Below are 12,142 nucleotides of genomic sequence, written 5' to 3' on the forward strand. Positions count from 1 at the left end.
ATCTCCTTCCTTTGTTTGCCAAACAGTCTCTAGCAAAATGGCCAAATTGTTTGCAACAGTAACATTGAACTTTCTTCTTATCCTTTCTCTTCTAATATCTCTTCTCATCAGAAGTTGAGGCTTCCTTCTGGAATCTATCACCACGTCTATGCTTCTGGTCCTTCTTGACAAAAGAAGCCTTCCGAGCTTGCTCAACTTCTCTCTCAGAAGTTCTCTCAGTCAGACACAACTCTTGTGCTTCTAAACTGCTTTGCAACTCTTCTATTCTCATGGTTTCCAGATCTTTAGAATGTTCAATAGATACAACAATATAATCAAATTGAGGAGTAAGAGACCTCAATATCTTCTCTATGATTACTTGTTCAGAAAGAGTTTCTCCACAAGCCTTCATCTCATTAATGATCACAATCACTCTAGAGATATACTCAGAGACTTTCTCATTGTTCTTCATGTTGAGATTCTCATATTGCTTTCTCAGGGATTGAAGTTTCACCTTCTTCACTGATACGTCACCACCGTAACACCTGACCAGTATATCCCACGCCTCCTTTGACATCATAGAATCATCAATCTTCTCAAACACATTCACATCCACACACTGATGGATGAAGAACAACGCCTTTTGATCTCTCTTCTTCGTCTCTCTCTGCGCTTCTCTTTGTTCTTCCGTTGCATCCGCTGCAACCGGAACATATCCTCCAGTGACAAGATCTAGAACATCTTGAGCACCAAATAATACACGCATTTGAATCATCTATCTATTCCAGTTTTTACCATCAAGAACTGGAAGTTTGGTATTCAAGTTGCTTCCACTCATCTTTAAACTTGTGCAGAAAAATTAGATTTCACTCACACTCACACAGTGTTTCCCAACCCACAAACAACCAAGACAAATGTGATTCAACACAATTTTGTTTCCCAGAAACAAAATCAATCACTCAGTCACACAAACTCACGTTCACTCGTGTTTCCCTGTGTTTGGAACCGGAGCTCTAGATACCAATTGTTGGTGCACAATGAATAAAGATGATGACAAAGAGAATAACAGCGCAAAGATTAATGAGAGAGAATAAAGTTGTTGATCCTACTTGCGTTGTTGTTAATAAATGATAGCTACTACAAGGTTATTTATACAAAGAAAATTCTTGCCACGTAGGCCCTAACAGACTAAACTTAGTGAACAAGATTAAGGTACAAACAGTACAATACTAAGAAATACTAAAGTACCCTTACTATTAAACAGCTAAGCTAATGGGACCCAGAAGATAACATCTTCTGGTCAACACTATCTTCTGAGTAACTATCAGAAGATCAGCCCACATCAGAACTTCTGATGTTCATCTTCTGAATATTAAATTACTCTTCAATATAACTGAACCTAACTTGACGATTAAATACAAAAGAGAAAACAATGAATACAAAAAGACCACAAAACACAAATGCTCTATTGAAGAAACTTATAACAGCTCATTAAAAAATAAATGTTTTGTATTATAGTTATTATTTTCATTTCATCGTAAAATTGAGTGGTTGTATATTACAATTAAAGTAAATTTTTTTTTTTTCATTTTTAGGGGTTTGAAGTTAGAATTAAGGTTTTGAATCAGTTTGTGTTTGAAAACTAGAGCATATTACTTTTTTAAAATGGGTTTTTAAATGATGCATCTTGAATCGGTTTATAAATTAATTATTTCATATTGTGATTTATTATGCAGGGGAATTCGTAAACATGCTGGAAAGATATAAATTAGTGGGTAAAGATATAAATCTCATACAAGACATGTTGGAAATATGTAAGAATAAATATGTAGTGAAACAAACATGTTAAGATCGAAGTTCAAAAACAATAGAAAACTGTATTTTGAAAGGGAAAAAAAAAACATTCAAACACTAACACTGTGTTTGGTTCAATGGAAGGATAGGAAGAGGGAAAGAAAATGAGTGGATAGATCCACTTTCTATGGTTTGGCAACACTACAAAAGAGAGGGGAAAGAAAATTTTACATGGGACCCACTTACCTTTCCTTTCCTCGCTGATATGGACGGAAACATGACTTTATCACCAATTTTTTTTTGTAAAGACAAAAGTGACCTATTTGATATGAAAAATTTAAAACTTATAAATAAACATTGCTAAAACTAAAATATGTTGATTCACTTGCTCTCTTTTTTTTATTTAGATCATAAAAAATAAAATAACTATTAATAAATATTCTCATCATTTTATTTAATTTTAAGTTATTGATACAAAAATTGTAATTATTTAATTTTCATAATATATTTTCATAGTTTTTATTTATAGTTTTTTTTGTTATTTTAGTATTTAAACCTAAAAAAATTTTTTTAATTGAAATAAAAAAGTTTTACATAAAATTTAAATAATTATATCTCGATAAATTAGTCTAGTTGATAATTGAGTAGAAACATTTAATATAAAAGTATGAGTTCGAGTCTTCGATATTTCACGTATCACCTTTATAATTTTTAAAGGGTGAAATTTTATCTATAATTTATTTAAAAAATGTTAATAATAAATTAAATAAGTTAATAAAAATTGATTGGGTTATTTTGGTCATTATGTAAATATAAATTCTTTCTATTCTTACTTTTTAACTTTCTTTCCTTTCACTTTCTCCCATACCAAACAACTACAAAAATCATTTCACTTTCCACTCTCTTTCTCTTCTTATACTTTCTTTCTTTTCACTTTCTTTCCTCTCATTTTCTTTTGTGATCCAAACATACCCTAATCTTCTACAAATAAATTATACTTATTTTAGCGACGAACATTACATATCTTTAGTAATTAGTTCTCATCATTTCATTGGCATTCCATCATGAATTCCAGAAATTATTATCAATGAAAGGCCAGAAGTAGTATCTTTTACTAAAATAAGATTGATGAGTTTTAACCATTATTAAAGTTGAAACCTTAAATTCATGATTGATATGATGGTATTTAAATAACTTTAGTATCTCAAAATTAAAGGATCAGTAATTTTCCAAAGATCAGCACAACTAATTCCTCATATAGAATTGTGTTTGAAGATTTTATCAAACATTGAAAGGTATATTTACAACTTTTGAACACCGATGATTCTATTTAAGTCAACTACCTGACTAAGATTGAAACATACCACCAAACTTCCTATATTACCCTTTAACTCAATTTTCATTTACACTAATTGATGCCCTAATTGACTAAAAACACATTTTTGTCCAATGAAACCTAAGCATTATGCCAAGTGGCAACTACATTCCATTTTCAATGTTTCCCTCTCTTTTTTTCAAAATTGATTCATTTTCTCTTTTTCTCCTCATTTCTCTCCCGTCTACCCATTTTCCATCACCACCTCCATCTTCTAAACCCTAGCCGCCGCAACATCGCCCATCCCTCTCTTCACTTGCCTCTCTCCACTTCAATCACATCCCTCTCTTCTCTTTCTTCTCTCCATTACTATCACTTTATTTGTTCTCTCCCCTCTCTTCTCTCTCCCATTCACATCTATCTTCATCTTCAACACTTCTTCTTAAGAGAAAAGGTAAGTTATGGAACTTCATCTCCTTATTTGTGTTTTTATTCCTTCTTGGTGTTTGTAAAATCTAAGAGTATAAATTTGTTCTATCTTCTTGGTGTTTGCATTTTCCATTGTATGTATACTTAAAGATACATCAGATCGCGCATCGTTTCAACGGGAAAATAGGTGAAGCTTGATTCAATGTAATAGTTTTCTAAGTTTCTGGTTTATGATTTTTCCGGTTTATGGTTTTCTGTTTATGGTTTTCTAAGTTTCTGATATTTGTTTTTTTTCCAGATTATATGCTTATATATTTGCAGAGTAATCTACATTTTATAAGTTTTGATTTGTTTTTTACCGGGCTCTGTTTTCAGGGCAATGTCAATACCCCCATTAGGGTTTCCAAAAAGAAAATGTTAAAGTTACAACACTCAGAGATCAAAGACATGGAGCAGTAGCACAAGCTAGAATATCATAGTGAAGGAGCATGGGGAAGAATCAGAGACATTTTCTTTTCTCTTTCTCTACCATTTTCCAATCTTCCCCTTTTAAGTTCTTCTGATTTTAATGAATTTTTCCTAACTTTATTTTGATTTTGTTCTATAAATAGGTTTCGAATCTTATATTGAGGAAGGTTTCTTGACTCAAGGGTATTGGATATCAAAGGTAGTATTAGTGGTATTGATTAGGGTTTTCATCAAGAAACAACTCAAGGTTAGTATCAAATACCATTTTGTTGTTGTATCACCCAATTTTAATTATTTTATTTAAGTACCAAATTTCATTGTGCTATTGTCTGAACATCTGCAAAAAAAAAGTGTTTTTGTTGAGGTGAAACTAGTTTTGAGTTAACAAATACTAATCGAAACAGTGTGTTTTACAAGGCATTTGGATGCTTGCGAGAAAACCTTGTATGCAATCTTTGGTGAAAATTGTCCTAAAAGAATCATAACTAAGAAAACTGTTTTGATACAGTTAAATTAAAAAAATAAATTAATGTTTTGGATATGTTGATGTGTAAAGTTAGGTGTGCTTTTTAATTCATTTGCAATTGTTTTGTTGTAGATCGATTTTGTAATTGATGATGCTGATGGTGTAGAAGAAGGAACATTTGTTACTATCATTGGACGGAGGAAGCAACAGAGTGAGGAATCCATAATACAGGAGAAGGTTAGTTGATATATATTTTTCTTTTGAATTTACTTGTGAAGATTGACTTTCATGCTTTGATGATGATTGATTTCCCTACCTTTTCTACTTTTGTTTTCAGTCCATACTGAATGCTGCCGATAAACTAGCGTTCATTATCGAAGAAAGCCAGTATAAAGGTGGTCTGGCATCTTATTTCATTGTTGTCGAAAACATTTTACCTTGAATCATCATTTTGTATTGCAACCGTAGGTACTGAAATCACTGACCAATATGAGAAATCTCAATTTACAAGGGAATCCTGTTGCTGCAATTGAGAAAGTTACAAGAAAGGTACTTCCCTGTTTTTTTGGACTCACAATGCTAATATATGCGTGATTTTTAAATTTCATCCTTAAACTACCATGGCTAATTGGCTATAATGTTATGAGGCTCCTAACCATTATGTTTTCCATTCAAGCTATATATTGACAGAGGCTTATATTTGAAGAAAGTTTTTAATAGAATTGAAGGATAAAAGCTATAAGAAATATATAGCATATTTAATGTGTTAGACCATTTATTACCTTATGGATTGACTGTTAGAACTTATGCTAATGCATTTATTTAATGTGAATGGAACTAAGTCAATTTTGAAACAGGTGAGGCACTCTAGAACTCCATAAGGATTTAGGTACATCCAGTATAAGGCCAATATAATTGAGTATGCGAAGTATGCTGACCATGTTTTTTATTTAACTCTATTTCACTACTAAGTCTATCAAGTTAAATTAAAAATGTACCTGCCTAATATTGAGCTTAGGTTTCTTGTCTATTTTACATAATTCAATCAAATATTCCTTAGTCTTTGAATGCCAATATTCTTATTTTAGTGTTCAATTTACATCTTACACTCTAATTATATTGGCCTTTTTAGGGATAATTAGATAACCTATTTATGGGGATTAAGCTTGTATCTTACATCATATAATGTATGATCTATTGCTTATAGGATCCCGCAACAAGACACGGGCGTTGATGAACAATTACAAAGGAAGATTTTTTCAGCAAAAAGAGCAAGATTGCGGAGATTCTGTATACTCAATCAGAATAAGAGAAAACGCGTGCGGCTTAATGACACGGTCATGACAACACCTAGCACAAGTCAGATTCCCCTATCAGATATCACACATTCAACTTCAAACCATAGGAGCCTCATAAACCAAATAGTTTCTGATGGAAAACTTATTAAAGCCTTTTTACAACAGACACAGCCGACATATTCATTATATTCTACCCATACTCCTCCAAAAATCTTTAATCTACATAATATGAAAACAAACCTTTTCGCAAGATTCTCCAATGTTGCTACACGTCAAGATGTTGAAAACTAAATGCCGCAAGTTCTTCCAAATCCCACAAGTTCAGCATGTCCAAGCTCTACTAAAACGGAATTGTAATGAATTAATGAAACCGTACATACTCCATTTGTAAAATTTATTGAATCTCACCATAATCCTTTATTTCTTACAGAACTGGCAACAATCTACACAAAGATGTTGCTGCTATGCCAATTAAGCAAAGTAGAGGTCGTCCAAAGAAACTTCCAGGAGTGCCAGTGATGCTTTTAACACACTCTAATGCTTGCTTCATGTCAATGTATTTGGACTTTTGGCTACTGTCTCTTACATTTTTTGAGTGCAGCAACAGGGCATGGAAGATTACACGGCAAGACAATCTTAAAAGCATTCCGCCTACCAATACTGTCTTACATAATTCTCCTGATATCATTGTCTTTACTCATTGTATTTTGTTAATCATACATATTTCTAACTCATTTAATGCTTTCAAATGTAGGTATATTGTAATGGCCCTCTCTTGACATTCTTCGTTTTTTTTGATCAATTTGGTACTTTTCTATTTTGATGCCGAGTTTCTTTTGGTGTTGGTGATTAAGTTTTTATTCTACTTGGATTCCAAATAAATTTTGTTTTGTCTGTATAATTTATTGGTGTAGCTGTTTAGCATCCTCACAAATATTGTTTTGAACAACTTTTTCACTATGACTGTTCTCAATTGGTGTATTCTAAATTTTACATTTATATTGTATACTTTCATTTCTTTTACATGTTACAATACAAAATTTATTTCTATTTATCCATTTTATTTCACCTTGTAGGTTACATATTATTCATTGAATTCCTATAGAAACGAAAGCAATTACCATGGAGCTACTACAATCCTCATGTGTGATCATTTAACTATCAAGATATTGGTTGCTCTATTTTTTTTTTTATTTCACTCATTTGCATATTATAGTTTCAAATATGTTGAGAAACTTTTTCTTTCAATTTGTAATCAGTTTAAGTGTTTTTGATTTTTCTGTAATCAAAATATATTATACATCATTTTATCTAAGTTACAAAATTTCTACTAGATTCAATGTCATTGTCCATACAATTATATGTTCCAATTCTATCAAACTTCTAACAATTAATTTATAGTCTAAATTGTATTATGCAATACAATTTATTATTTCATATTTTATAATTTCATTTAAATAAATTATATACCAATTAAAATTAAAAACTATTCATCTAATAAGTTTTTACGGGACACTCACCATAATACTTTTTATTTTAATTAATAAAACATTATAAATATTTATAATTAGCATAAACTCATTATTTTCACGGGACAATATGACCACAATAACTTTTACACTTAAATAATAAAATATTATAAACATTTATAATCATAAATTCAAGTTTTTCAATTTCTCCTATTACTTGAATAAAATATAAGATGTTTGAAACAATTTATAGCCTAAATTGTATTATACAATAAAATTTATTATTTCATATTTTATAATTGCATTTAAATAAATTATATACCAATTAAAATTGAAAACTATTCATCTAAGAAGTTTTCACGGGACACTATCACTACAATACGTTTTTTATTTTAATCAACAAAATATTATAAATATTTATAATTAGCATAAACTCATTATTTTTACGGGACATTATCACCGCAATACCTTTTTTACTTAAACAATAAAATATAATAAATATTTATAATCATCAGTGATATTTGTAAATATTTATAGTTATTAGTCATATATGTAAATATTTATATTTATTAGACATATTAAATTTATCATGTTGGTGATTTGATAAATATTTCTTTTTAAATATTTTTAGTTATTAGTGCTTTTATAATAACAATTGTATATCACTAACAACCCGGCCTTATCGAATTAACTAAGATGCGAATGACTATTGTATTTTCATGTTCTTTTTTTACATAGCTACTATATATAGTTTCAATACATCTATATTATGTTTTATGAATCTTAATTTAACATTTCTCATTCGAGTTTTTAAATTTTTTTATGCGTTTGTAATACATTATTCATCTTAAGATTTGCATTACCCGTGCGGACGCACGGGTCTTCTACTAGTTTACGGATTAAAGTAAAAGCTGAAGTGGAGTAGGTGCAGTGATACATGATGGTGTGAGCATGAAAACAACTGAGCTGGCAAATCCCAACACAATTCCATGCTTTACCTGACCTCTCTTTGGAACCGGTCGGTCACAGATGATTCTTCCTCCTCCACCGTTGCTTAAACTTGTACCACAATCACCCTGCATCTTCTCTTTACTCTGCTCTCTGTTTTTTTCTTCTCTGCTATGCTGAACCGAAAGATGCTATGAATTTGTTTATGTCCGTGCTTGTTTGTTTTTTGCTTCTACTCTATAGTATATATATTATTATTAAACTTCCTCGTTTAGATATTTTCTAGTATTTTTGAACTGTGTGTTAGAACAAGATTTGTTCTGATCAATATTCTTAGTTTTGATGATAACAAGGATATGAATTTTGTGTGAGATAATGTGGTACTCTAATACATTGCAATTTCCCTTTCAGGAAATATATAAAGAGTATGCACAAATCAACGCTCAAAAGCTTTGACTCAGAAGGTTCAGCATGCAACATCAGAACATGGTCTGGCAAGACATCAGAAGATGGTCAAGGCAGTATCAGAACATGGGTCTATGAAAGCATCAGAAGAACTTGAGATCAGAAGCAGAAGCACTGAAGTTCTCATGGTATCACGCTCAGAAGCACTTCAAGGTCTGTTGAAGCGGTAAAGCGGCAAGCAACAAAAGATTTGGAAATATTTATCCGGGAATTTATCGTGTCCACAGAGATTAGTGCTACTGAACTGCCGTTCGACGGATTCTTAGTTCTTGAGCTCGGGTTAAAATGAGTTTTAAGTAAACAAGGAAAACATAACATATGAACATAAAATAAATTCATTCTTGATAGAGAATAGCTTATCTGGTTTGAATCTAAACTACTCCTCATAAACTTAGATTTATCACTCCGCCGTACTCAATCTACAATACTCATCAGAATCACCACATATCCCTCACATCAATATCCATGTCTGCAACACCGACGGGAATTCAACTATATTGCTCTTTCGACGATGTCTCAACCGATCGAACAACACAGAGACATTAAACTCAGATATTATGTGGATGTTAACCCCAATCCTATGTCTAGAATCAAAAGCTAACAGATATCCCCCTAATCAAGATTTGTGATGTCTATTTCTACAACAACACAAATCCAAAACATTTAAGCAAAAAGATCAAGGAAACACCGATTAAGATTTGTAAAGCAAACTTTATACAACTAGTAAAAAGAGTAACAAACATCCATGGGTTTAGAGTATTTACATACAAACTCACCAAAAGAGAAATACAAAGAGAAGAGAAGAAGAGGAACCAAACATTTCTTGGTTTGTCAACACCAATCGATGAGAAATTCGACCTCCGATCATCAAGATGCATGCTCCATTGTTATTTTCAAGCTCTCCCTACTCAAAAATGGTTGTGATGACTTTGGGAACAAATACCCCAAAGCATAACCCTGAAAAATGTGATTTTTCCCTATTTAATGACTTTCCAAACCGCCCAGACCGCGCTTAGCGCGGTCAAGCCCGCTTAGCCCGCTCAACAGAAAATTGAAATATAGTTTTGGCCATATCTTGAGAACCGTAACTCCGATTTGCGCCCGGTTTGAAGCGTTGGAAAGCTTATTTCATGCTCTATCTAACAATGACAACATATCAACCAAATGGGCAATTTATTATTATTTGGTTTTGAGCTTTATTCGCCGAATGAATTGATTCCGCCGCTCAAAATCGAGCATTTGAAGCCGTGTCTTCGCCACGTTATTGCTCATGCTCCAAATACGCCTCAATACCTACAAAATGAATAGAAAACTATCAAAAAGTATAAAAGTATATGAATATACATCTATTCACAAAGTATACGTATTTATACACAAAACGGGGTATTATTCGAACGGTATTAACAAAAAGTCTCGATAAGTGCCAATATTTACATACACAAAATAACTACAATTTGGCACTTAACAAACTCTCCCCAACTTGAATTTGTTTGTCCTCAAACAAGGCCAAACACTCAAATCGCAAAAGTAAAAATCAAAGAATCAAGAATCTACAAGATTGGGAAAAACGAAACAATTGTACGGTTCAAACAAAAACGTACCAACAAAGTAAATACTTACCACAATCCTACAACGACAACATGAAAATGAAACGGATCCTAAGTACAAAAATCATACAAAACATTCTAAAACAAAACAAGCTCAATCATGAATCACGCCTAGCAAAAATTCATCGGTAGAGGAAAAACACCGAAAGGTGAGGACTTTGACACACACCCGACAAACTTGCAAACAAAAGACAAAATTATGCGTTCATCCAAAAATAGTATCGAAAAAGCAACGACACGAATCACAAGGGCTTTAAAGGTTGTAATGTGGCTCGGTTAACAAACAAGTGATAATTCCTAAAGCTAATCGAAACAAAAATTTGCCTAAACCTAAGGGAGTAATTACTTCCACAAAGTTTCAAACAATACAATTCCAATCCAACTTTCTTCTTCATCACACGTTTCACACCAAACACAATACTTATTAGCACACTCTTATTCCAAACTCTTTTTGTTCTTTTCTTTTTCAAACTTTTTCTCTTTTGTCTTTCTTTTTCTTTTCTTTCTTTTTCACATTTTTTTCTTTTTCTTTTCATAACCTCATACCACCCACATCATAAAGAGGCAAACATCGTCTCCCCAACTTGAATCCAACCATAACATAAAGTAAATACTCCCTACTTTCTAAGGTAAGGTAAAAATCCAACTAAACATCATAGATGAGGGTTCAAGAAAAACAATAATCAAAATCCATCAAAAAGGTGAACTATGTCTCAAGTTCAAAAACAAAATGGACAATGACAAAAAGGTGCAAAGGGGTTACGAATGGTCACACACTCACAAGGTGAATTGACATTTGACTATGGTAGTTGTGCTCAAAATCAAACAAGTGCCTTGATCACTTTCGTGCATTCACAAAATTAACACAAACGAAAGATTAAACATAATAATATCCAGTTAAAACAAGAAATGTCGGTCACTCACATATATACACAATGGAAAGCCACCTCACATTTATGGTAAAAAGGGTAAACTAATTGTGATTCAAGTAATGAGCAAGTTATGCAAAAAGAATGAGTAATATGAAAATTGTACAAATGAAAAGTCTCCTAATCATGCTAAGCTATAGAAAGCGATAAACGAGTACCTTGCTATGTACAAATTCGAACAATCATTACCGCATAATTGGCATGTTGAATCAATCAAAATTGGAGAATTACCAAATGCGACTTCAAGTAATCGAGCCAAAATTTGAGTCTAAACAACAACAAAAGAATTAAAATTATAACTATAAAATACATACTATAAAGCCTTGGTGTAAGTGGGAAAAAGGGTGAGGCAAATGAATCATTAAAAAGAATTCATTAACCAAAAGCTACAGACCGCGCTAAGCGCGGTCTAGCGCGCTAAGCGCGCTACACCAGAAAGACAAAAACCAGTGCAACAAAACAGAAATTCCAGTGTGCCTCCACTTAACACCTATACATCTCATTTACAGAAAAACAGAAAAATAAAACCGTTGGGGTGCCTCCCAACAAGCGCTCGTTTTACGTCGTTAGCTCGACGCCTTTTATTGTTTCGCGAATGGTAAGAAACTTCCTCACGGTACGCCAATGCTTTCGCCTCAAACGCCACCTAAAGAAAACGTCCTGCCCAAACACTTAACAAACGAATTAAAAGCAAAATACAAGTAAGTGTAAAAACACCAATTTACAAGGAATGGTGAAATTGACTAAACAAGTTGAAAATTGAAGATATGTAATTTAAGAGCTAATCCGAGTTCAACTTGTTTAGTAAGTTCACCAAGCAAAATGAAACAAGTATAACTATACAAGTATACATCTATTCACAAAATATGCAATATGGACATATTTACGAAACTTAAAACACAAAACCATCGCAATGCGATTAATCTCAAAACCAATCCCCGGCAACGGCGCCATTTTGTTGAAGCGGTAAAGCGG

The 12,142-nt window shown here is 32.3% G+C and overlaps 1 long non-coding RNA gene across 3 annotated transcripts; it reads left to right on the forward strand.

Annotated features, from left to right (window-relative positions):
- Positions 1-3,290: 3,290 nt before the first annotated feature.
- Positions 3,291-7,055, forward strand: LOC131638200 (uncharacterized). 3 transcript variants are annotated; one of them, XR_009294605.1, is made up of 9 exons: positions 3,291-3,542; positions 3,668-3,721; positions 3,893-4,232; positions 4,584-4,688; positions 4,789-4,846; positions 4,920-5,000; positions 5,659-6,102; positions 6,180-6,555; positions 6,826-7,055. It is a non-coding gene; the product is annotated as an uncharacterized LOC131638200 (long non-coding RNA). The 3 variants fall into 3 exon arrangements; XR_009294604.1 differs by lacking the exon at positions 3,668-3,721 and having other exon boundaries at positions 3,293-3,542; XR_009294606.1 differs by lacking the exons at positions 3,668-3,721; positions 4,789-4,846 and having other exon boundaries at positions 3,293-3,542.
- Positions 7,056-12,142: the final 5,087 nt, after the last annotated feature.

Source organism: Vicia villosa, unplaced genomic scaffold, assembly GCF_029867415.1.
Source record: "Vicia villosa cultivar HV-30 ecotype Madison, WI unplaced genomic scaffold, Vvil1.0 ctg.002220F_1_1, whole genome shotgun sequence".
Taxonomy (NCBI): Eukaryota; Viridiplantae; Streptophyta; class Magnoliopsida; order Fabales; family Fabaceae; genus Vicia; species Vicia villosa.